The following is a 27,727-nucleotide window of genomic DNA, read 5'->3' on the forward strand; positions in this document are numbered from 1 at the left end:
AACAGAACCCAGGTATACTTTTATCTTACATATACAAGGTTTTAAAAAAACTGCAATAAATAAACTCATATACATAAACTAATTTATATTTAGTTTAGTTGTGTGACTTGGCCAATAACATATGCTATTGTACGCCATCTCTGTAAATGAGCACAGTAATTCGTAATGTACATTAGTCCAGAATACATCTGTTATCTATCATATCAGATTTATTCTTTTATTATATTTATATTTCTTTCTTTCTTCTCAAAACATTTAAACAACACTTTGTGGGGTGTATCTGTATATACAGATAAAGGTGTTTAAGCGACAGTAATTGTGTGTGTGTCTCTGTGTGTGTGTGTGTGTGTGTGTGTGTGTGTGTGTGTGTGTGTGTGTGTGTGTGTGTGTGTGTGTGTGTGTGTGTAGTGTTGATGCATGGCAGGTCTGTTTTCATTGAGAAATAATCCAGTCTGGAGGCTGACGACTCTTTTAAAGATAAAGACCTTTGTTGGGTCAGACAGTAAAGACACACCTGCTAATGGGTCTTCCAAACATACAGTAACTAAAACACAGCAGTAAAATGTTAAATGCCAGAGTTGACTTCTGAAGCCTCCCCCTCCTCCCTTGCTCGCTTTTACAGTCTTCCTTGTGGCTTGCCATGGCGCCGCAACCTCATAAGAGCAGTCTTCACAGAGGCCTCCTCAGACCCATCGTTAAAGGACTAATTGTGGAGATTTCCTTTTGCTTTCTCCCCCTCTTCCTTTGCCATGTTTGTATGTGTTTTGGGGGCATAAGGTCTTGCCATGTCATAGCTGCTGTGCGATAAAGTGATTAAAAAGATACAGATAGCACAATGCACATCATTTACCCATAGACTGCTATACATGTTCAACATCTGGTTCAACAGCACTGTCGTAGTACGCAAACCAAACTACACTCTTTGTCAAGATACAGATATATCCAATATATAAGATACTATATATCCAAAGACATGTGGGCCCCCTTTTTAATTAATGAATTCAGCTCCTTTAAAATCCAATAATTGCTGACACAGATGTGCAAATGCGCACACACACACACACACACACACACACACACACACACACACACACACACACACAGTTTTTCTCATCCCTATAAAGAATGTATTGCCAATATAACAGATATATTAGAATTATGGTGCTCTATCCAATACTTTTGGGATGAGTTTGGCAGTTGGGGATGTTGTGGGGTGGTGATCATCTAACATCCTGACCTCACTTTTGTCACTAAATGCAATCAAATCCTCCTCCAAAAATTTTGACCAAAATCTATTAAGAAGGCTTCCTTGGGCAGTGGATCAAAATCAAATCAAATTTTATTTGTCACATACATAGTCATACACAGTATAACTTGCAGTGAAATGCTTTTTTGACAGTCTGCCCACATCAAGCTATACAATAAAAATCTACATTTAAACTTAACTAAACCTTAACTTAATGAAGTAAAGTGCAAAAGTGCAAAAGAAAAATAAAATAAAAATGAAGAAAATAAAAATAGAATAAGTTACATTTAAGTTAAAGAATAAAATATAAAAATATGAAAATATAGAAATATAAGCAAAAAAAAATACAGAATACAAATATACAAATATATATACAGAGATGAAATAGTGCGTGTTTGTGTGTGTGTGTGTGTATGTATATATATATATATATATATATATATATATATATATATATATATATATATATATATATATATATATATGTGTGTGTGTGTACATATTTATCTGTATGTGAGTGTATGTGAGTTAAAAAGAAATATTTTCATTATTGTCCGTAGTGTATTTTCCGTGAGCCATGGTTGTGTATTATAGTGAGTGAGGGTCCAGTTTGTGTATGTAGATACTTTGATTTAGTGTCCTAGTCCCTGTCCCCATTCAAGGCACGGATGGCTTGTGGAAAGAAGCTCCTCCTCATTCTCTCTGTGTTAGCCTTCAGGGTTCTTAAGCGTTTCCCCGAGGGCAACAGAGAAAACAGTCCATTGTTGGGATGACTGGGGTCCTTCACAATCTTCTTGGCCTTGGTCCAACACCGCTTCTTGTAGATGGACTGCAGGTCAGGAAACTCCATCCTAGTGGAGTAGAGATAGTTACTCCAAAAAAAGCAGGAAAAAATACCCTCGATTTCGGGAAGAAAAATTATGAAAAAGCAGGCATCTCTAATTTTGTCCATGTAGTGCACTTCTGTTTTTCCAGAACATATTATGTGTTACTGTTGTAGTGCTTCATTTATCTTGGACAGAATTTTGTACCAGCTACTTAGACTGTGCAAAGGTAGCTTTTGTTTTATCTTCAGTATCCGATAGAGGAGTAGGCTACAGCAATCTGGGAACCACAGGGCAAGGAGTCACAGTCATTTGATCAGTTCACTGGGCTGTTGAAATCTGTCTTTGACCATCCTACAGAGTGCAGGGAGTCTGGAGAACAACTGCTCCCACTGATTCAGGTCAGTTGTAGATTACACCTTCTTTTTCCACACCCTGGCAACCAGCAGTGGCTTGAATGAGCAGATATCTATCATCAGATTCTCTTATGGGGTGGTCCAAACCAAGCTTTGTGTCCTCAGACCTAGTCTCCCAATTTGTGGGGGTGAAAGAGCATCCTGTCCTAGTTGAAATTCCAGAGCTCTGGAGAAGACAAAAGGAGAAAAAAAAAAAGAAAACAGAAAATCACATTGTCTGATTTTTAAAGAATTTATTTAGAAATAATGGTGGAAAATAAGTATTTGGTCAATAACAAAAGTTCATCTCAATACTTTGTTATATATCCTTTGTTGGCAATGACAGAGGTCAAACGTTTTCTGTAAGTCTTCACAAGGTTGGCACACACCGTTGCTGGTATGTTGGCCCATTCCTCCATGCAGATCTCCTCTAGAGCAGTGATGTTTTGGGGCTGTTGGCGGGCAACACAGACTTTCAACTCCCTCCAAAGGTTTTCTATGGGGTTGAGATCTGGAGACTGGCTAAGCCACTCCAGGACCTTGAAATGCCACTTCTTTGTTGCCCTGGCAGTGTGCTTGGGATCATTGTCATGCTGAAAGACCCAGACACGTTTCATCTTCAATGCCGTTGCTGATGGAAGGAGGTTTGCACTCAAAATCTCACAATACATGGCCCCATTCATTCATTCTTTCATGTACACGGACCAGTCGTCCTAGTCCCTTTGCAGAGAAACAGCCCCAAAGCATGATGTTGCCACCCCCATGCTTCACAGTTGGTATGGTGTTCTTTGGATGCAACTCAGCATTCACTCTCCTCCAAACACAACGAGTTGTGTTTGTACCAAACAGTTCTACTTTGGTTTCATCTGACCATAAGACATTCTCCCAATACTCTTCCAGAACATCCAAATGCTCTCTAGCAAACTTCAGACGCGCCCGGATATGTACTGGCTTAAGCAGGGGAACATGTCTGGCACTGCAAGATCTGAGTCCCTGGCGGCGTAGTGTGTTACTGACGGTAGCCTTTGTAACGTTGGTCCCAGCTTTCTGCAGGTCATTCACTAGGTCCCCCCGTGTGGTTCTGGGATTTTTGCTCACCGTTCTTGTGATCATTTTGACCCCACGGGCTGAGATCTTGCGTTTTTTCCCCACTGTATGTAGCAAAGTAGTGATATTAAAAGCAGTTAGTACTACTTTTAATATCTCAATTGAAAGGCTATTTCATACATACATCAACTTTTATTTAATCAAATGGAACATTGGTCATTACTTTGATAGAAAGACCCTGGGTTATGGTAGATCCATAAGAAAAAAAAATCTGTCAATAAGTTTTCATGGTACCTCTGCATGCAAAATAGAGCTCTCTTCCTTAAGCCCCATTCACATTTGAAACCTGGGATTCTTTTACTGGTAATAGTAATTTGCACATGCAGCCCTGGAATGGTATTTTATCATTATGCACACATTCAGGCAAGAAAAAATACCACAAAAATGTCACAGAACCGCTTTTCTTTGCCAGTCATAATGCTTTTGCACAAAATTGACCACAGAAACAAGCAGAGTAGCTTCTCTCTATAGTCCTCTCCAATGCCCTCTTGTGAAACTCACCTGTTAAAAACAAGAGCATAAAAACTTTCAATTTTGCCGTCTGTAAGTGTCTTTCACTGTATTTCCCAGTAATAAATTGGCTTAGGTTCACACATTAGACACCCTTAATTTCCCAGGAACTGTACTAGGTCTTGTTCAGGTAAATTGCCACATGAACTCTGTCCCATTTAATTACAATTAAATACCTGGGATAACGGGGCATGAGTGAAAGATGCACTCTGGAACCAGCTGATCACTCCATCATACATGGTTAGTCCTGGCTAACTGTCACTTCAAAGAGTGTAAATATATAGCAGTGCTGAGTTGGCAACCTCTAAACCCATCAACCAGATTCATTAGTTTCAGTTGCGGACCATTCCAGGACAAGGAGCTACAATGTTGAAGACCCTGAAACACTGGTTTACAAAGTCAGCATTCGTACAACATTCAGACTTGTCCTTCTAGTTTGTAGTGGAGCGACAACTCTAAGGTGCACATGAGAATTGTAGTTGTAGGCAAACTCTGACAAGCTTTAACTGTATGTGTTCTGAATGAAGATGTAAGTGGCACTATGAAATAGGTAGCCACTAAGTACATAGCACATCTCACATAGTATACATCGCTAAATGTGAATGCATCAGTTAGTGTTGTCTTGTTTGTGCACTAATATCTTAGAGCTGTTTGTATATGTAAATATGTACAGTATATGTATATATATATATTTAAAAAATTATATATATATATATATATATATATATATATATATATATATATATATATATATATATTCTGTGTAGTTAGTATACTGTTTTCCTAAACGGAATGTATTATTTGTGATCAATATTGTTTACCAATCCATTTCAGAAACGATAGTGACTCTAGAACATCCAGCACCGATCATGTTGTTTTAAGCTTTTAATGGACTTCAAGTTCAGAGGATAGAACCACAGTCTTAGTGTCAGTGGATCACTTCTCAAGTCTTTTCATTCAAGTCTTCTCACTGTGTTCCAGTTCTAATATATTTCTCCTTCAGGCCAAATGTGCCCAGAAATATTCATTCATTCACCAGTCTTACATCTTTATAGTACATCCTTCAGCTCCAGCTCCCCTCTTTCGTCTCAAATCCCCTGACAGTACTCCTTTCCACCAGTGGATTCCTGGTTCCAATGCAGTTAGGAAGTCTGGGCTTTGGCCCATATTCTCTTGAACCATGCCATTAAGACGCAGAAGAGGCAAACACAATTCTGACATCTTTATACTGCATCCCTAAATCAGTTGATAGAATGAGGTTCTACCTGTGGGTTCCTGGTTCCAATGCAGTAAGAAGGTCTGGACTTTGGCCCACATTCACCTGGACAGTGTCATAAGGTTTATTGGGACCATCAAGATGGACTTATTGCCTCTGGTAGCTTCCATATTTCCATGTTTCACCTTGGTTGTGATCTAGAGCAGAGACCTGATGAATTCCTAATCAGTAGATGCTGGAACATATAATGGGTAAACGGTGAGGGCAACTCAGTGCCCCATAGTCTTCTCCCAACTGGAACCTCTGGAACTATACTGAATGCAAGGAATCAGTATATCATCAATACAATAAGCTCCCTATTTACACTTCTCTCTCTGTAAAAGTCTTGCATGTCACACATAGGAATACCTATTCATTCCATGATTCTCTTAGTTCTAGTCCAGTTGTTTTTCCCTGTACATCTGTTCATCTGTTTGTTAGAACAAGTAAAGCTTTATGCACTTAGAATTTACCTAATCTGGTCCTCGTCTTTTTTAAGATTGTAGTTGTAAATACTAGCTGCCATTAGCAAAAAGAAGCTAATTTTGTTCAGATTTATTTCTTTTAAATTGGCGCATCAGATAATAATGAACTCTGAGCTATAAAAGAGCACAAATAATGTAGAGGGCATCCCCAAAGAAATAAAAAAATACACAGTCCCTCCTTACAATGCAGCTTAAATACTGCGCAAGACTCCCTTTTAATTCATACATCTCCGATCATCCAGGAGCGATTCACATTGCATTATTTTCACTTGAATTTCAAGCATGAACGGGGCACACAATAGCACATTTTCATCCCAATCAGTGCCGAACTCGTAGCTGGCAAATTGGAGCAGCAAAACAATAATTCCCTTGATTAGCCCCTTTCTGTGTGCAGTAAGTGAACTGTTTATACTGTGGAGTACCTCAGAGAGACGAGAGCAACCAAAACAGGCTGATTAGGCACAGAGTAATTGGATAACTTCATTTCGGCAGGACGACCAAGAGCCTGATGACAGCTCCTTCCAGAGAGCACAGCCTCAGATGACACGAATGAGGAACAGGGCTGTTTGGCCTGAAATTTAGTGCTGTTCGTTTGATGTACTTACTTATTACTTTCGAGGGTCTTCTGTTGCATGGTATCATAACTGGTGGTGCAGTTACATCATTGTTTGTGTTAATTTGTAGCCTGAGGGTAAGCTGAAGTAGAAACGAATTGAAGACATTTTTCTCAGCTATGCTTAACTGACTGTACTACTTGTACTGCCTCAAATGAGCACTTCAGAACTGAATCCAAAATTGATTGTATTAACATGTTGTTATAATCTTTCACAATAGCTTCATTATGTGGGTGCACGTGTGTGTGTGTGTGTGTGTGTGTGTGTGTGTGTGTGTGGAGAGTGTATATGAGAAAGGAGGATTGGAAGTGGAGAGTGGTTTCCTGGGGGACAGCAGACAAGACTGAACCTCCTTAAACCATCTTACACACTAGTGCTGGCAGAGAATTGACTGTATCCCTATGGAACTGGACAGGTTTTTGTTTTTTGTTTTGGGTTTTTTTTTTGTCCCCACATTACACTAGATGGACAAAAGTATTGGGACACCTGCTCATTCATTGTTTCTCCTGAAATCAAGGGGATTAAGAAAGACCTCATCCTGCTTTTGTTTGAGTATCTGTGTTAGCTGTCCAGGAAAGGCTAGATTTGAAGCATTGCTGTGAGGATTGAATTGCATTCAGCAACAAAAGAGCTAGTGAGGTCAGGATGTTGGATGATTACCACTCCAGCTCATTCATCCCCAACTCTCCAGCTCGTCCCAAAAATGTTGGATGGAGCACCACAGTTCCACCATGCTGGGAAGCTTTATACCACTCTAGCCCACGCCTGGCATTAGACATGGTGCCAAAAGGTTCATGTTTATCTACTCCAGAGAGTCCTATTCTATTGGCAGTGCTTCTCTACTGGAACTAGACAAGCTGAGCATGCATTTGCACATCTGTGTCAGCAATGGGTGGAACCTAAAGTAGCTGAATGTATTATTCAAACATTTGGACATGCAGTGTATCTATCAGATATTTTATGGCATCTGCCTTTATATTTGTATCCGTGTTAATGTTCATACATGAGTGATGTAAGCATATAAGAATGTTCTTTTTTTTAATACCAAGCCAAGCCAGGGTTCATTTAAAGAAATGGTAAAGTCTGAGTAGAAGTATCTGCCACCAACACCCCCCCCCCCAATATAGTTTATTCTGTTTTCCTTTGTTATGTTTTAAAATCATGAATCATCATAACCATGAATCATCAATAGTTTCTAAATGTAACACTGTAGGAACTTGTTTGCCATCGTTAGTTTTGACACCTGTGATGAATGCTGTGAAGAATGAATGATGTACAGCCTGCAGTAAGTCTGTGCTGTCATCAGTTGGCTTCACAGCCCGAAGGAAAGTAAGGAACATATGTGAAGCAGCAAAAAAAAAAGGCTCATGCCAAACATACTTGCTCATGTCTTTCAACTCAGAACGTCATTCTTCTGTAATAAGTGAATGATAAAGTATCGCGTACCATCAATTTTAGTTAATAGTTGCCATCAGTATTTCACTGTAAGCCATGGTAGATGCTTAAAGAAAAATCCAATTAACATGATTTGTCTCTTAAACAAGATGCAGTCAGCATGCCAAGATAGATTTGCTATCTCAATGTTGTGTCTTTAGCTTTTAGTGAAAGATGCTAAGCTAATGTTGCTAACAAACACTGGACTCTGGCTGTCACAAATCTCATCTCTGTACATATAATCTAAAACCTTACATAAAAAGTTACGTGAACAAGGAGAGAGAGAGATTTTTTTAGGCCAAAAGAATTTTGTTATAATTGGACTACTCTAAACACATTGGTTTGTCTATGGCAAATCCATATTAAGATACAGATGCGCTTTAAATGGGTTAAGAGCGTGTGTTTAAGGAGAGGAGCTTGATGACAATCTACGTTCAGTGTTTGTTAGCAATATTAGCATAGCATATTCCATTCTAAACTGAAGAAACAAACTGTAGATATTAAACATGCCTTGGCTGATTTACTTCAAGTAGAATTTTAATAATCTCATATTACACTGTGAATTTCCCCACTGCGGGACTAATAAAGGACTATCTTATCTTATCTTATCTTATCTTGAAGTCAAGTCAAGTCAAGTCTAGTTACCAGCTACATTTTTCTTTGAATGTTCACAGAATTTCAGTCTAAAATCTTTTCAGTGTCAGACTTTTAATGTTTTTCCGAATTCGTATTTAGATCTATTTTGTTCAGAGACAGAAGGAAGGGTTAGAAATACTCCAGTGATGTCATTAATTGTTATGAGTGCCTTCTAGTTAGAGGCCCAGCACGGTCACAAAACTAGCAGACGTGGGCAAAGTGGCAATACCCTGAATGCTTATCCTCTGTATATGCTTTTCGGGCAATTTACATTTGTATTTATGACATTTAGCAGGTGCTCTTATCCAGAGCGACTTACTAAAGTGCTTAGTCATTCGCTCAGAATATCCAAAGCTAGAAATGCTAGAAAAGACAAGTCAAGATACTTTTGAGCTCTGACACTGCCAGAAATGAGCATGAAATATATAAATGTAGTGAATATAAACTATACAAAACCTGTGGAGAAGAACAAGTAAGATAACATAGTAACATAGTAAGTGCCATTATAGCTTTAATAGATATTAGGGGTTTATTTAGTGATTTTGCAAGAAGTTGGAAGTACTTGCTTATAGCAGCTAATGGGGATCCAAATAAAACAAATAAAATGTTTGTTATTTGCACATGCTGTGAATCAGACCTTACCCAGAACATGGCTCTAGTGAATTACTCCCTGTACTTTACCAAAAACACCCTGATTCGAAGAGAAGGGGCTGTGGACTCTTTACACAGCATTTTCAGACACTTTAGCATTTATTCTGTTAGTCTATACCACACAATACCCATAAAGGCTTGCTCAAGTCTCTAATGGATATTGAGTGGTGTGTTTGCCCAGGATATACCACACAGTACTCATTAGAGTTCATGGACAAGACTCTAATGAATATAGTGCAGTGTGCTTGCCCAGAGTATACCACACTATACCAGTTCGAGCCCATGGGCAAGACTGTAATGGATGTAGTGTGGTGGGTTTGCCCAGGCTATACCACATTATACCCATACTAGTACCCATTAGAGACCCATCCATGCTATACCAACTATACCTATTAGAGTCCTTCGAGAGGACACTGGTTAAGAGTGTCTGCCAAATGCTGTAATGTGTATTTATTTGGATGGCAGTACAGCTGTTGTTCACATGAGCACTTTACCATTTTTTGCCCTTTTCTGTTTATGCACTGCAACATTTCCTGTATACAACACTATCAGGCTTGTGTGTGGGGGTGTTCACACCTCCCAACCTAGTTGCTGTGTGTGTGCATGTGTGTTAGGCTATACATTTGATTCTTCTGACTGTGTGTGTGTCCAGTCTCTGCACATAGACTACACTATATTTGACGGCATGACTCTTGGCAATTGTAGTAATTGTAAGCCTGTCTGTGTTTATTAGCAGGTGTGACTTTCAGAGGGGTGGTGGTAGCGGCGTGTGAATCTGAAGGGTGAAAGGATGATCATGAAGGGCCTGTGTCATCAGTACATACACACACACACTCCCTCTATGACGTCCAAACTCCAACCAGTCGATGTCCCAGCATGCTCTGCTCCCAACACCATCACAGTATGCCTGAAATCACAGCCCTCCTGCACCGCTTCAACCTGACAAATGTATGTACCCTTTCATTCTTTTTCTCCCCCCCCCTTCCTTCTCTCCTCTTCTTCCTCTCTTCCCCCCCCAGCCCCATTTCTTCTCTTTTTCTGCGCAGATTGAAAGTGCTGGTGGGTCAGGGGGGTTTTCTGCTGCAGAAATCATTAATAGAGAGATACTTATTCAGTGGCTGAACCCGGGTCACCTCACCACGCTAATGAAAGTGTTTCCACCAGCGCCTTTTCATCTGAAGTAATACTCAAATCATAGCAGAGCATGGGCTCAGTGCACCCACTGCACCGCACAGCATTCTGGGAAAGGGCTATACAATAGTTGACCCACAATTCCACATTGGATATTAATACAGTAAATATTTGGAATGTTCTTTGGCAGAGACGTGCTTGCGTGGTTTTGCGAGTCTCATGTCCTTTTCTTTATTTTCTTTCTTTCTGTCTTTCTCTGCCTCACTCGCCCCCAGCACTCTTTTGCTAAGTAAACAGGGCCAATTAAAGAAGCCCGGCTTTATTAGATCCAAACGTATTTGTCACTGCAGCTCCAACATAACAACATTGTGAAGGTAATGAAGCAGTACAGCCTTCTTCTGGTGTGTGTATGTGTGTATGTGTGTGTGTGTGTGTGTGTGTGTGTGTGTGTGTGTCTAAGTGTGTGTGCTCAGCCACTCTTTTAAATGCAGAGATAAAAACCCCCAGCCCGTGTTGGGTCGTGTGTCACCCATGTTGAGGGCAGCGTCTGCTGTGACCCCGTTTGTAGACGGCAGCCGAGAGCGTGTGTGAGTGGGGGGTGTCGGGGGGCTAATCCTGCTTTTCAGCCACCCCATTTCAGGCTGGGCACACGCAGCCCTGACCGCTCATTATCCTAACAAGAAGGGCCATTTCACCTGCGACTGGGGGCCCTGCATGGCCCCTGTTAGTGTAATCTTCCCCTCTCTCTCTCTCTCTCTCTCTCTCTCTCTCTCTCTCTCTCTCTCTCTCAAACACACACACACACACACACACACACACAAACACACGCACGCACACAAACTCCGCCAGACCCGCCACCATTCAGGACAAGCAGGTGGCCACTGACGCACATAATTGCTGACAATTTGAGGCAATGAATAAAAATGATCTACATTACTTCTTGCCGAATGTTGTGTGTGCTTGGTGCCAAGAGAAATCTATGGAAGGGCCTCTTTAGATGCTGAAGAAAAGGGCCTATCAAAGGCAGTTCAGGAGGAAAGGAGGAGGAGGGTGGGTAGAGGGGGGAGTAGGAGTGATTAATTTCTTAAAGTGTGAAAGAGAGATTTAGTACATTCAGCTGACTGGCATCTCCGAAGAAATGAAAAGGCTGCAACAGAGAACATCTTTCACACTGTTTCCTCTATATAATCTGAGTGCTGTATGTATTCCTGCCTCTATAGATGTTCCACTGCTTTCTGTAACGTTAGGAGGCCTCGTCAATAGTCACTAATCTGGTATGAGTTCATCAATAGTAATCTGTGATCGGAGTGTATTCCACTTTCTTTTTTCTTTCCTGTTTTCGCTACGTTTCAGCAACTTTTCCTGCTGGACAGGTGTACACCCTGCCTCTGTAATTAATTTATCAGCACACGCTTAACGTGTGGGTATGGTTTCGCTTCAGCCAAACCCTCTGTCACGTTAATAGTTGAGGTGATTGAAAAGTGTGACGTGCCCAATGGCATCGGGGCTGATTGTGTCCAGTGAGGCGTGAGCAGATTCAGTAATTACTGACCTGAATCTGCTGATAATGCATTCGCAAGCATTTATTATAAGACATCCAATTACGGCACAATACTAGCGTTCCTGCATTCAGAGTGAAATGAGAGGATATTTTGATTGGTCAATCCAGTCCGTTAGAGATAACATGCTGAGAGAAATGAAGAAAACAAAGAGAGGCTTGTTGCAGAGCTGGTGTCCACTCTGGAGCTCTGGAGCTGGAGGCCGGGTTCTTGATCAAGCAAAAAAAAAAACAACAATTAAATCCCCATAAGGTCTTCCTAGCATGTGTTTGTACATCTGTGTGTGTGTGTGTGTGTGTGTGTGTGTGTGTGTGTGTGTGTGTGTGTGCGCGTGCATGTGGGAGCTTGACCCCGGTGAAGCCGTGTGTCTTTTATTAACACCTGCCTAGCGGAGCGATGCTGTGTGGTGTCGGCTAGCTGATGAGGCCGAGCTGGCGCGGGTTCAGCTTGTGCCACCGCCGGTTTGCTGTTTCCATTTCACACATGATTAGTCTCTCTCTCTCTCTCTCGCTCTCTCTCTCTCTCTCTCTTTCCTTCTGTCTCTAGAAAGAGAGAGAGAGCGAGAGAGAGAGCACAGAAGAGACAGAGAGGGAGCTAGTGTGCAATGAGAAAGGGGACGAGAGACAGTAAGACAGAAGTAGCGGGAGAGTGAGAGAGAGAGAGAGTGAGAGAAAGAGAGAGAGGGTGGCCCGTGTTCGGCCTGCGTGGCTAAAAGGCCTTTAGAATTCCTGCAGAGAGGGCTGAGGGGCGAGTGAATGCAGCCGGCCGGGGGTCACTGAGCCTTTGTGTAATTGAGGCAGTGGCAGCCTCCCTTTCCTCTTTGCTTTCAAAAGGAGCGAGGGATTGTGAAGTGCAGGGAAGGGCTGAGGGAGAAGGAGAGGATGGAGGAGGGGAAGGAGGGAGGGAGAGGGCTGTTTCGGTGAGGGGGGGGGTCTAGAGGAGGGCTCCCTTTTTTTTCTCCCTTCTTTTTTTTTTTTTTACGAAGGGGGAGGTTAAGTTGACAGGAACAAAAAGAATGTGTTCCGCTAATTTCTGCGGAGCTGCATCAACAATAATAGGCTCAATTTCTTTATTGCAAATTTTATAACTGGCTCCCTCCCCTGTTTCCCACCCATTCCTGCTACCAGAGCCTTTCATGGCTTACGTACACCTGTGGTCTGAAGCCGCAAAAACCTGAGGCCCGAGAGCCGCTCCTGTGCGAGCGTTAATTAATACCTTACTGTAAGCATATAGTCTGTGTGACAGTACGCTGCGGCGAAGCAGAGGGGAACCGAAGCTTGAACAATTCCCTTCATTCCTGCTTAATCCTTTTATTCAAAGCCTCTTATTCAAGCCAGGTTAACATGTAAGGAGAGTCAGTAGATGTGTTGGATGCACAGAATTATGTTCCTGTAATGAGGTATCTGGTTCTGAATAAAGGAATGTGTGTGGGAGGAGGGGTGTCTGCATCTCCCTCTATCTCTCCCTCTCACTTTCTCTGTATGTGTGTGCCCTGATTGTTTACATGCATGAGCATACATATATGTGTACAGTATATTGTTGCTGTTCTGCAGAAACCTTGGATTTTCAGTTTTAACATTTTACATATTTTGTAATGTGAATCTGACAGTTGTTCTTTACATTGTGTCACAATTCCATAATGAATGGATCAATAGAAATGTTCAGAAATTACTTGGAAGAAAGTGTTTTCACATTGACTTTCATTGAAAGTTACATTCTCCTGTAAAGTTGCCATCCATTTTGGAGATACAGGATTTTTGTGTGACAGCAGCGATTATACTGTATGTCTGCATGTGCGCATGTGTCCATGTGGCTTCATATTTGTATGTATGTGCATAAGCGTGTATGTGTGTGTGTGTGTGTGTGTCATTCCTGTCATGCCCGTGGCGCCTGTGCACTGTAAGCAGCAGGGTGAGCAGCATTGTTCAGCGCTGTATCAGCATGCCGTGCATTTAGGAAATAATTACCCAGCATCCCGCTGTTTTTATACCCTGTTTCATCTTCTTTAATGGCTGCTTCTTCATTCGCCTCTAATCCCAAACAGGACGTAATGTGCAGAATCAAGCACCGGCCTTCGGATGAAAAGAAACATGTCCGCCACTGTCCCCATCGGAATGGAGAGGAGGTAGGCCTTTGATCTTCCACTCAAAAGTATTAATGTTCTGCGTCGGGCCCGCCGTTTCATCTGCGCTTAAAGTCAAAATATCCGGTTTGGAGCGAAGCCTCTGCTATGCAAATCGCACATTTGGGAGGGGGGGGGAGGGGGAGGGAGCATAGTTTCTATCATATTTCTGAGCAAACTAATGACATCTGTGTGGGTTGATATTGATCTGAGCACTTTATAGGCGCTCCCCGCCGAGCTGAGACGCACTTTCATTTGGCTTGGCCTCGCTTCCTCTCCCAGCGTGCCCCTCAAAGCAGAGAGTGGGGAAACTCTGAGCTCCTCACTTTTGTAAACAGCTCTTCTCACGGTTTGCCACTGTGGAAAGCGATGCACATTCGCAAACACACCTAGCTTCATTGCTTACTCACACTTTGCTTAGAAAAATGCCTGCGCCTCATCTCGGCTCATAAAAAAAACAGGGCTTGCAAGTTTGCACATGTTGTATCTGAACTGATGTGATCTGTGCTTTATTTACACTTAGGCTGTTTCTGAATTGTTGAATGAAACTTCCATCTCTGCTTTCATTTTCTTTGACTAATCTGTAGTCCAGGACTACAGTAAATTAATACGGTCCGGTGGAAAAAATGTATGGTGCATATTCTATATCTCATCTGTTTAAAACAGAGAGTATGTATCTTTGCCTATTTTTCACACTCTTACATCTCTGTTACACACATGCTTCTTTATGTTACCAATAGTGTTTCTTCTATGGCATCACTCAAAGCACCATTTAAAGCAGCTTTATTATTAAGAGTGTACATTTCAATCATGTTTCACGGCTAGGCAGTCGTTGTGTTAGGAGTCTCGCCCAAGAACTGGGTATATCATGATGCGTTTGCCCAGCCAGGGAATCGAACCCTAGTCTGCCACAAGGAAGGCAATGTTATTACCCACACTACACCAACTCCTGTAAACAGACAAAATATTAGAATAAATGCAAAAACTATTTATGAACAGGTCATAAACCAGCAATTTTACAGGAGAAGGGGAAAAAACTTTTTTTTTTTACATTTTGGAGCATTTCTATTGGTCTGTTAACGCAAGGTAAAGAACAACTTTCAGATTCACAGATTGTCAAAAAGATGGTAGAAGATAAATGGTGATAGAAGGTTTCGTGTGACAGTGATATGTTCATTAGAAGAACACAGCTGATTAGCTGGTAACTGTTTCTCTGTGAAATCCAGTCACAGTATGGATGTGTTCAGTTCCACCAGCAGCTCACTTTATTTACTTTAATTTCTTAAAAACAGATATTGGGTGGAAACTGTTAATACTAGGGTTTCTCAAGGAGATCTTAACAAAATATATGTAAAATCACAATGTATTTTACATCAGCATTGTACACCAGTCAGCCATAACATTAGCAACAATGAGTAGGTCCCTCTCATGATGCCACAGCAGATCTGACCTGAAGGAGTCCTGTGATCTCTTATCTGGACGTTTTGAGAAGACCTCCATGACCCTTGTTGGAGCACTTTTAGTAGGTACTGACCATGTCTGATGTTCAGATAACTACACTTATCCATTTGTCCTGCTTTTAACATCACCTTTAAGCACTGACTGTTCACCTGCTGCCCAATATATCCACCTCAGAACGCATGCCACCATTGTAGATGACAATAATCAATGTTCTCTTTACCTGTCAGTGGTAATGTTATGGCTGATTGGTGTATATACCAACATACTAATCCACTCAGCTACCAGATGAGCAAATGAGGGAACTAAAAGGATAGCAGATAGCTTCATTGAATGGTTTAAATAAAAAAACTCTGAGGTTATGCTATTGTTATTATACTGTAATTAATCTACAAAATATCTAAATTAGGCTTAAGAACAGTTTTTATTAAAAAAAAAAAATAATAAAATAGCTTCTGCTGTCATAGTATCTGCAGATCTACTGAATATAACAGGCTAGAAACCATGCCATATAGTATGAGTATCCAGGATTTCCCCTCTTTATGGGTCTTATGGGTGACTCCAGCTCCTCACTATGAGCCAGCATTACCCCAATACTCTGCACTTCATTACAGCTCTGCAGCCACATGGTTTCTATTCCCCATTAAAATGTCTAATTTTCTTACGATATCAAAGACCATGAGAGGCTTTAAACTCCAAAAAATAAACATTCATAGACTGGAAGCCAACATGGTAACTAATATCACATGGCCACTGCCAATAAATCATAAGAAATGTCCTGTCGGAGTATTATGACGGCTACGAATGTTTTCTCTTAATCGCTGGTTTGTCTGTGTGTTTGAGCTCCCTCTCTGCGCAGATGTTTTTCTGTGTTTGCTAAATATTTTAGCATTATGTCACTTTGATCTGCTTGAATTCTCCTCCAAAATTTGTGCGACTGGTCTCAGCCCTGAATGCTTGCGGGAGACCAACTGGCTTCTAGACTAGTGTGTTGTGCATTATTTAGCCATTAGGAATGCATTATAGGCTCTGTTCTTAGCATGTTGTTTTTCTTTTTCTTCACAGGTATTAAACGGGACACGTTGTGCGTAAAACATTACATAATTGTGACCTGACTTCTCATTCTGAAGGCGGTACACACAAGAACACACAAGATCTCCTTTTAGGTACAGAGGGCTTTGTAAAGAATTTTCCCATTAACCTCCATTCATGAAGTCTGTTAGATACTTAAAACTATGTACCTGCCTGCGATTGGCTCATCTGTGTCTTATCACCAGCAGGAAACGACCTCACTTCCTTTAGGAATGACTTCATGCAGAATTATGTGCCGCCACAGTGTCTCTGCGTTTTACTGCGTCTTCTCAGTGTGTAAACAGTCCAGTTTAGCCCAGTGTCACCAAACTCTCTCACACATAGACATTAACACCAGCCTGAGGGCACTGACCTCCTCAAAAGAGCTGGAAACCGGAAGGGTTAGGACACAGCATGAGTGGAGTGGGTCAGAAAGCACAGGTAGGCCAAACTGATACTGATGCAGACACAGCTACAGATATGCTGCATATGGATAAAACTATGTGCACCAGCATTGGATGATTAGATAAAAGGCATGTGTATTTCATCATCTGTGCTTGTGAAGCATTTGTTGGCCTACTGCCCTGCTCTTCTGTGTTTACGAGTTAAGCGGCTTGTTTTTCTGGCTGGCAGCGGCGTTGAATGAAGGAAGTTGTTTCCGTATGACTCCTTACACCATTCCTCACAGCCTCTCTGTCTCTGTCAGCCACCGGAATAAATCGGGTGATTCATGACTGCTAGATCATCAGTCACCCAACGAAAAAGGCTTCTCCTGTACATAGCGTGCATGTGTTGTGTGTTTGTGTGTGCGCACACTTCAAGACGTAGAGCATGCAATAAATCTCTTCTTTTTAGCGTCAGGAGTGCATGAGTGTGTCTGTAAGCCGGAGTGGCCTGAGGCACTGCTCACTGGAACAATGCAGAGATCAAAGCCCCGAGGACTGACAGGTGATGAGTGGCTTCCCGTGGCCGGAGCGCCGCAGCCAGGCTCACACCTGTACCAGGTGATTACAGGTAGATCTGCCTGCCTCTAATTGGACAATAAATGCTGCTCTCAGCCCGCTAATGGCAGCAGTCTGCCTCAGCGACGCCACACTGCCATTTGGCCGTCGCCAGTCCTACCTGAGTCTCTCTCTCTCTCTCTCTCTCTCTCTCTCTCTGTTTCTCTTGTGCTCGCTCTCTCTCTGGCTTTCTCACCCAGCTGAGATGATGACCTAGTCAAGGTCTATTCAGAACAAACAAGACAAATTACAACCCAGGCCTTTAATATGAGAGTCAAGGAAAAGCAGAGAGCAAGTGAGTGAGAGAGAAGTAGAGTCTCCCATACTGCCCTGCTGGAACTTACTCAAAGAAAGATTTTCTTTGTGTTTTGTCTGACAAAAGTTTTGGTGAAATTGCTTAACTAACTCGCTGCTTAAAAAATAGTAATCAGCAGCTAGGTAATTAGCAGCTACTGGCTTGATAAGGCTTAGTGGAGGTATAGTGATGGACTTCTAAAATGAAAACACAAGAGTATGATGTGTATACTACACAATTAAAAGTAATCTGGAGAATTCAAAACACACCCAAGTTATTGTTTAATGAAGTAGTAATCAGCTGCTATTGGCTTGATAAGGTGTAATAAGTGCATAATTACAAACTCTTACAATGTTGTATTGAAGAATATGTGTACTAAACAAGTATAATTCATTTATAAAATTTTATAAAATGTATATAAATTTCGCCCAAGTTATGGTGTAATAAAATAGTAATTAGCAGCCAGTTCATTAGCAGCTACTAGCTTGATAGCAGCTACTGGACTAACTATTCAGATATTGTACAAAAGATTCATATATAATGCCAAATGAAAGTAAACTGGAAAAAGGCAATTCAAAACTGTTATGGTTTAATAAAATAGTAATCAGCAGCCAGTTAATTAGCAGCTACTGTTTTGATGAAGCGTAATAAGGATATAAAACTGACTCTTGAAATGTTGTACAAAAGATTATGATGTATAATGCCAAATAAAAATCATTTCAAAAATGATAATTCACACAAAGTATGGCTTAATAAAATAGTAATCAGCAGCCAGTTAATTAGCAGCTATTGGACTTCAAATATTGTACAAAAGATTGATATGTAATACCTAAATAAAAGCTAAATGGAAAATGCAGCTACTGGCCAGATATGGGATATTAGGGACAATAGGGACATTGCAAGGGCATTGAAATATCCATATATTCTGAAGTGTTTGTTTGTTTGTTTGTTTTTGCATTTTATGTATAAAAGTTTTGTCAGTGCTGGAATGCAGTGTCTACCTAGCACACACACCTCCTGCAATGTGCATGAAGCCTGAAACCTCACTCTCTGTTGTGTGCATGTGACTTTGTACATGACTGATAGTCTTCTGCAGCCTATAGTGCCAAAACAGAGGATTCTGACAAATAGCCTTTGTGGTTACAGAGAGTGGTAAGAGGCACATGACACCACTGAGACTTGAACCTTGATCCTAGCATGTGAGTGCATGTTCAGTATGTACACTCTAAAAACAAAGGTGCTGAAAAAACGTTCCTTGAGTGATGCCATAGAATAACCATCATTTGATGTTAAACCTCTTTATCGATTTAAAGGTTGTTTACACTCATATTACAAACATGTTTTAAGTGTGTAGTGCAGTGCATTTATCAATTATAATTTTATCCAAATTACAGTTTTCAGTATTTTCACTATTGACTTTTAATTTGTGTACAGAATTGTGAACTTTCATCCAAAGTTTTATAATAAAAAAAAATCTTTCCAAATAAAAATGACCTTCTGTAAATACACATTGGTGTACATTTGCTCATTTATTTCATCAGCATGGTTTGATACAAAAGCTGAATAGTAATTGTACTATAGTGTATTGAATAGTAAAGGTATGGTGTACTTAGCAAACGAGAGGCACAGAACGCCTTAATGTGTGCGGTTATGTTGTGTATAGCCTGGTTTATCTCTGTATGTAATCCTAGCAAATGAGGGTATTTGAATTGCTCTCAAGCTGAAGATGCTCCCTAGCCTCTGTATCTCTGAAGGCTTGTACAGAGTAAGAGGTGCTGAAGGGAAGTCAGGGCTTTGGCCTCTAAACCGCAGAGCATGTCCTGGAGAGCAGCAACCACTCACGGCTCCAAACATTCCCTAGTGCATCACTTTAACCACTGCACACCCCACTGACCCATGCTCCAGCGAGAGGAAGCACACACACAAGCATACACACATATACACATTCATTAATGCAGGGATCAGAGCACCAATACAGCTGCCTTTCATCCACATTCTCACTGCTGGAGACACTCCGATCCTTTGTGTGTGTGTGTGTGTGCCCGCATGAATGTGTGATGGTGGTACAGTAGAGTGTATGTGTGTGAGAATGTGTACATGTGCATGTTTGAAGTCTGTTGGGGTGGCGACTGGATGCTCGTTTGGATGTTGGTGTAATTGCGGTGGAGAGATCAAAGGCTGGAAGGACGAGTGATGTTTCAGAGGAGCCTTTAACTGTTGCTCTCTCACTCTATCTCTCTCTGTGTGTCTCTCTCCCCTCTCTTTCTCCCTCCCCTCTAGCCACTGGCTGCCCCCTGCACATCCCTGCTTGTAAAAAATGATTAAGGCCATGTTTGTCATACATTTATGGCATTGCGTGATGGAGAATAGCATCTAATGCCGCCTGCCCAGAGTTCTCGTCCCGCTGCATGGCCTCACGCAAATTACCTGTGTTTCAATTTGTGCTCCAGAATGCCATCTCTCTCAGGTTAATCACACTACACTAAACAGTCATCCCTGCCCTCGCCAGCTTAATGCATTTATTTATTCATTTATTCACCTAATTAGACTAACTTTAATTTTTTTTTACAGGGTGGTTCCATTTTCATTAGATTTATTATATTAAATACGAAGAACACAATACAGCTTCTGCTCAGAAATTTTAGCGTGCATTCTTAGACCCCCGGCTTTCCGGTGGGCTCCAGGGAGATAGAGGCAGTTTTATAATGTGCTCTAAAGTCAATTGGCGCCTCTTGAGTAGGTGTGTTGACCTTTAAGAGAGAGGGAGGCATGACTGCACTGAGTGAGTCTAGCAGAATGCCAGAGTGCTAATGCCACTTAGCAAGCATCTTAGTAAGGTTGCGTTTGTGTGTGTGTGTGTGTGTGTGTGTGTGTGTGTGTGTGTGTGTGTGTGTGTGTGCGCAGACATTTGTTCTTGGTGGTCTACTTTGTATCTGATTCTGTGCATGTTCTGTCATGTATGTATGTATGTATGTAATAAATGTCTGTATACAATTACAAGATTATGCAAATAGGGCAAAATAAAGGTTGAAGAGAGTCAAAATCCAAAAAGTTGCAAGTGATTTTTGTGTGTAAAATTACTCTTTAACATTACATTAAATACAAATAAACTAATGTATAGTGGAAAGTGCAGAAAATGTGTTGTTTATTAATAATTAATAATTAAATGTGTTGGTTACAAGGATACAGTTGGAAGAACAATGCTTTGGTTGCTGACTTCTCTGTGCACTCCAGACACTGAAGGGATTTGTGTAGTTGCACCAGCAGCTCACCTGATTTACTTTAATGAAGGACTGATTAGCTAAACTAAGTTTTGGATGGGAGCTGTACGAATTTCCTTGAGGAGGGGTCTGGGAATGGATAAGCTACCACAAACTCACACACATCAAATCACAATATATTGTTTATTTATAGTGTGTGTGTGTGTGTGTGTTCACAAATACTTTACATAGAGTAGTATTTTGTCAGATGATCTAGACTTTTACACATGTGACATTTGTATCAGGAGTGTTCAACTAACCTTGGAGTATAAAGGTCGAGTCACATAAACATTTAGGCCTGAATAAACTAACAACTAACAAATGATGACCGTGACTCTTAATGCTTAACCACTGATTACTCCAGGCATCTGTGCAATGCAATAAGACATAATAATAAGACACCTTGAATAAATGATCTAAAATTTGGTAGACTTTATTATGTGTGTTAAAAAGATTTCATAAATTCCAGCTTGAGTTTGCCAATTTGGAAATTTTTTATTTATTTATTTATTTATTTATTTATTTATGATGTTTTTTTTTTGTTTGTTTGTTTTTTTTTTTTTACAACTGGTTGGGTAATGGTACATTTTATCTTTTGTTATTTTTTATTTTTCCAACTGAATATTCTCATTAATAAATAACAAAATAAATATTGGCTATAGTGATGTTGTGATACCAGAATTGTGGTATTTGGTACCAATACCACTGAAATTCCTGATACCAGTTTCAATACCCTGATTAAAAAAAAACAATTAAATGTATTTCAGCACATATAAAAACATTTTGTGGAGCCTTTAGTTAATAAAGTGTTATCTACTCTTCATGTAATAAAGAAATACTTAACACTTTATGGTGGCATAGCATTTCTGCTGTGGTGCCCAGCTGCTTGAAATATGCAATAAATATGCAGTAATAAATAAATAAATAAACCTGTTATGCCCAACAGTGGTGCCCATCCCGGACATTAAAACTAAGCAGGTTAAGTTCTATGTGAATATTCGCTTCCTTGTATAAAGACTCCGCAGCATTAGCCTAAATGAACCAGCTTATTGTTGCCTTTCTGAACGCAGTTCACAAACAATAACTGGAACATTTCAGGCTCTGAACATTTTGACATTTTCTTTTAAACTCTGTTTTCTTCACAGCTTTTTTTAACAAGGCGTGTTGTTGCTTTTGGTTCTAGCTAACAGGACGGTTGTCTGGCAGGCCAGATCTTTGTTGGGCATTGTTGATTAATGTGTTCAAGCTACTTTAACAGGAAAGGGCCATTTGATTCTTGACATGCAGAAAAAAAACCCAACAGTGATTTGTGAGTACTGTCTGACAGGCCGTCAATTCTTGAAACAGGGCACATTTAAAACGAGATCCATTTGAAACAAAGTGTTATGCTTCTGTAAAAACAGAGATTTTGCTTAAAATATGTGATACCATGAGCTTTGCAAACTTTTACTTTTTCAGTCCAGCAACTAGGCCTTTCATTCTGCTATACAAGAGTGGGCAACTGCTTGCAAAAGTTTGTTTTTAGTCTAAAAAAAAAAAAAAAAAAAAAAGCATGCAATATCAGACAGCCCGTGTGCATCTGTGGCCGAAGCTTCTGGGGCTGACACTACCTAGCAGGGGGCATTTTGAATGGTCTGCACTCATTACAATTACCATGGCATAGAGGGCCATAGAGGTTTTTAGATGTAATGTAATGTGCCTTTATTGTCATTATACTTGTTCACATATCCAAGCTAAGTTGTATTTGACTTCATGCTATTGTTGGAATCCTTTTTGTTTCCAATAGCATTACGATAGCACAGACATGTCAGGGAGCTTTTTGAAAAACACGAAGAGTCTTCCTTCAGTGAACTGAGGGAGAAATGGTCGTAATCACATGAAAAGTGAACCATAAAAACTGTGCCACAGTGCAGTCAAACGGCTGCTCCAAACCAGCAGTTCCTCCAGCACGACTGAAACTTTATAGAGTGCAAAACCGCCGGCTCCATCCAAGTTTTTAGGAACTTGCTGGGCCCTGGCGTGTGATTAGTTTTTTGGAGATTTCAAAGAGATCCTGAAATGATATATGAGGCTTGAGTCACCATAATGCCCCACGTGGGTCTGTCTCTCAGCTTCTTCCTCTTGGGATCTGTGGCATCCTGATTAAAACAAAACAAAACTAAAAAAAAAAAAAAGGAAAAAAAGGAAAACCTCCTTTTTTCCCATGAGGAGAGTCCCTGCTGTCTGCAGGAGCTGCTATTGGGAGCCTGTAGCTAAAGTTTAGTAATGAGTGAGAAAGAGTAGAGAGAGACTGCAGAGTTTAAACAGAAGCAGATGCTCCTAATGAAGTACTCTGTGTGTGTGTGTGTGTGTGTGTGTGTGTGTGTGTGTGTGTGTGTGTGTCTTAAAGACTTCACATTGTCACTGTAGGTATCAGTGAGATCATGTCAAAGAAAGGAAGGTTGTGTGTGTGTGTGTGTGTGTGTGTTTACTCTGTCCTGCTGGAACTATTTGTAGCAGCGTTATCAGTAATGAGATCTTAACTAAGAGTGTCAGAGCTGCTCTCGTTGGCTGATAGCAAGGAACAGGGCTCGTTGGGTGAGCGAGGGTGCCGGTAGCACTGCTGTTGTTCTGAGAAATGCTCAGCGTGTGGGATTGAGACACTGATAAGTGCAGCGTTCAGCTCGTGTATTACCTGCTCTGCCGCAGGAGATAGTGATCAGAGGTTAAAGGGATTCCGTGAGATCAAATACAGCCCATTTAATGCTCATCCTCACAATGGTCTTTGAAAAAAAATCTTTTTTCAAATCTTTAAACCTTTATGGGTCTGCTGTGGGCACCACCTGCGGAGCATGCCAATTTTGTTTCATCTAGAAATGTAATCATTGTAAAGTGTATTGATTTCTATTGGAAACACAGTGGGGAGAAGCCAGGCACTGGCACATGTTTCTGTATAAAGCCCACCCCCCCCCCTTTTTTTGGGGTGAAGCTCTGCACAGGCAGTGGTTAACGCTAATGAGACAGGCATTACAGGATTTAAAATGCTTTGTGCATACATACGGTTCATTTGTCTCCTGCAGAAAAAAATTATGTTTCCAGCAGATTTTTCTACAACCAAGGGTTTATGATATATCTGCGGCCGATTTATTATTCAACCAAAATATTATTATTATTATTATTATTATTATTATTATTATGAATAGTAGTAGTAGTTTTTATTAATGACCTGATATTAGAATTAAAGACAGTCCAGTGCCAGTAGATGTTGTCATCTAGTTGATGGTAGGTTGTGACATCAGGTAGCCAAAAATTGAATGTCAGGACATCTAATGTCTACATCAGTTTGCTGTAGAATAGTGAGGACAGCTCACATTGATGTTGGTTTAAACTTGTGTAACCAAAGTCCAGCATCTTCAAACTAACCTTAACAATAACCTGAACTTAACCTTGACTATATCCTAACCCCAAACCTAAAGATAACCAGTAGAATGTGAAGTTCTTACAGTTTCTGCTGGAGTTCCTTATACATTGCAAAATATGTACAAATATGTTGGTGCAAGTGCTACACATTTCTAGATGATGACTTTAGTGGTGTATGTACAGATCTGGTGGGATCTTGTTGAAAATTCTAACATTGTTAGATGTTGATATGTTGATAGTGTGAAGATACCAAAATGTAACGTCTGTCTAATGCTGGAGCTTGAGGTTAACCCAATGTTGGTTTTTAACAGATCTGTGACTTTCCAACCAAAATTCTACATCTGTACAACAGTGGGTTTTGACATCAACACAATTTTCATTTGCAACTAAAATTCAATGTATGTCCAACGTTAAAAGTTGGCTAGACATCTGCTGGAGGTGCTCTGTTTTGAGCAGTCACATATATTGGCACACAAGTACTCTCTAGTGCTGAGTCTTGGGTAAGGTAGTGGATAACACCACAGCATCATAAATAAGCATCATAAATAATTGATAATTCAATTATTTGGCCGTGTCATGTCTATATGGAAAGAAACAATGATCCGTCTTTAGTTTCTTAATTGATCAGCCAGAACATTAAAACCACCTTCCTAATATGGTGTAGATCCCCCTTGTGCTGCCACAACAGTTCTGATTTATTGAGACATGAGCTCCACAAGACATAACCAGCAAGTAGGCTAGCCTTCACTTCTCACATGCGTTAATAAGCATTGGGGGCCCATGATCCTGTCGCTGGTTCAATAGGTGTCCATCCTTGGAGCATCTTTGGTAGGTAATAACCACTGTATAGCCGGAATATCCCACAAGACCTGGCTGATGTTTTGGATATGTTCTGACCCAGTCGTCTAGCCGTCACAATTTGGGCTTTGTCAAAGTCATTCACATTCTTAAGCTTGTCCATTTGTTCTGCTTCCAACACATCAGCTTTCCTTCATGTCTGTAGTTTAATGTTATGGCTGATTGGTGGTATATGACAGTACAGTGTAAGCTTGTTTAAAATGCACGGTTTTACCTATCACTCATAATTGTTAGTCCATAAATTAGTTATGGGTGCACTTCCCTTCATTCCTTTTGATATGGAGAAGCCTCGCTTCATGGCTGGGACAGCTCAGTGCAGCACAGGCCTTCCTCACAGCCTCAAGTTTTTGATAAGGGAGATTATTTCCAAACTCCACGTGTTTTTAGTCAGCCTAATGATAGCGTGCAATCGCCAGCGCTGTGGTGAGCAGCTTTGTTTATTAGCTTGGTGATAAGGGTTATAACAAAATACACATGTCACAGCCAGAGTCCCGTGGCCTGCCAACTCTAATGAGATAAATAAATGAATTTAGCGCTGCCACGGAGTGCTCCTGAAAGCTTGTTATCAGGCCGAGAGGTGCGTGCTGGCGAGATGGAGAGTGGGCGCAGGGGCTGTGAGGCCCAGAGAAAAGGCCTGATGTACATATGTCCTTGATTACCGCTCGTTCCTCTGCTTTTATTCTAATAAGTGACATTCTTTGTACTCGGTCGGACGACTAGACAGTCTGACAGTGGATGAGAATAAATATTGCATGTGGTTCACATTAAGCTGTCAGCGATGGGGCCGAGCGAGAGATGGAGAAATTCACGCGCAGCGCTGCTACACTTTCCCTGCTCTTGTCACAATTGTCACATCTTGATGATCCCCCCCCTTTCTCTCTCTCTTTCTCTCTCTCTCTCTCTCTCTGCCTCTCCCTCCCTCACTCCCATACCCTCCTCCACCTAACCCCCCCCCCTCCTTTTTTTCTTTCCTGCAGTCACTTTTGCTGAGTGACAGCATGGTTGCCCAGGGTACAGAATTATTTTGGGAGATGTATGTACTCTTGAGGGGGGGGGGGGGGGGGGGGTTATTGTTTGATTTTTTTTTTTTTTTTTGGGATCCTCAGTTCATTTTTATCACAAATTGCGAGTAAGCCACACTCAGGCTATGATAATGTGTCTCCGGTCGTTTAGAGGACAGCATTTCACAGGGCATGTGTCAGTGATTTCAAAATCACAATGGCATATGCGTGTATGTGTGTGTTTGGGTGTGTATTGAAGGGCAGTGGATGTGTGTTTTTTTTTTTTTGGTACTCGGTGTATTCAAGGCTTTACGTGGCAGTGGTCTTTTTAAAAATTCCTTGCCACACTGGCACTTTTTTCATGATTAAAAGCGCAGTGTGTGGATGTGTGTGTGTGTGTGTGTGTGTGGATGTGTGTGTGTGTGCAAGGGGACGCAGATAATGAGGTATATTTCTGAGCTTTGTCAGTCTCTTTTTTTTGTAGTTCACCAGCTGCTGAACTGCTGAGAGAATATGTAGAATACTGGCTAGTGTGAGCAGAGCGAGCGAGAGAGATAGAGAGGGAGAGAGCGAGAGAGAGGAAACTGGTGAGAGAGGTATTCAGCTGCACTGTCAGAGTGAAAGAGTCGTAAAGAGGGACTGAGAGTGGAGAGAGCCTTTCCTCACAGGCCAGACAGGCCATGTCTGTAGCCTCTTTTCTGTGTGTGTGTGTGTGTGTGTGTGTGTGTGTGTGTGTGTGTGTGTGTGCTCACAGGGTGCAGCGAGCGTCTGCTCTCGTGTCCTTGCTGCCGCTCACCGCTGTGAGGATGAAAGGAGTCACACTGAGCCCTCCACAGCCCTGCTCACACTCCTCCATCAGCTCATCCCCTCTTCCTCTCATCTCTCCATCCCTTCGCTCGCCCGGGGGGGGGGCTCACACACTCGCTTGCTCGCCGAGAGAGGAATCCGAATTAAGAGATGGGGAAAGAGAGGAAGCTTTTAAGCACAGAGAGAGCAGGAGAGAGAGAATGAGGGGGGATTCAGTGAGAGGAAAGAAAGAGAGGGACAAGAGAGAGGGTTAGAGAGGTAGACAGCAAGAAAAGGGAGGGAGGAGAGAGAGAAAGAAAGAAAGAGGAGTGTGAGAAAAAGGGGGGAGAGATGGACAAAAAGAATGGGGGTGGAACAGAGAGAGAGAGTGTGTGTGGAAGAGGGAGAAAGAAAGGAAGAGAGACATAAGGAAGATATAGAAGGATAAAGTGAGATAGAACAGGAAAAGGAAGAGAGCGAGAGAGAGAGAGAGATGGAAAGAAAAAGGAGGAATAGTTGAGGTTGCGCTGATGAGTTAACGGCTAGCACGAACACAGGCCAGCTGAGGCTTCAAAACATCTAAGGGCAGAACATCCAGCACATCTGGCACAGCAGAGCGGTGAGGAAGA

At 41.3% G+C, this 27,727-nt stretch overlaps 1 long non-coding RNA gene across 3 annotated transcripts in view; it reads left to right on the forward strand.

Moving 5' to 3' along the window:
* The window catches only part of LOC140561017 (uncharacterized), a 32,513-nt gene extending 11,668 nt beyond the window's left edge, over positions 1-20,845 (forward strand). The window contains exons 3-6 of one of the 3 annotated variants that reach the window (XR_011980017.1): positions 9,891-10,105; positions 13,892-13,972; positions 16,493-16,593; positions 20,075-20,845. This is a non-coding gene — a long non-coding RNA (uncharacterized lncRNA). Of the gene's footprint in view, positions 1-9,890; positions 10,106-13,891; positions 13,973-16,492; positions 19,238-20,074 lie in introns of those variants that run through there. The other 2 variants (XR_011980016.1, XR_011980018.1) reach the window with 2 other exon arrangements.
* Positions 20,846-27,727: the final 6,882 nt, after the last annotated feature.

Source organism: Salminus brasiliensis, chromosome 8, assembly GCF_030463535.1.
Source record: "Salminus brasiliensis chromosome 8, fSalBra1.hap2, whole genome shotgun sequence".
Lineage (NCBI taxonomy): Eukaryota > Metazoa > Chordata > Actinopteri > Characiformes > Bryconidae > Salminus > Salminus brasiliensis.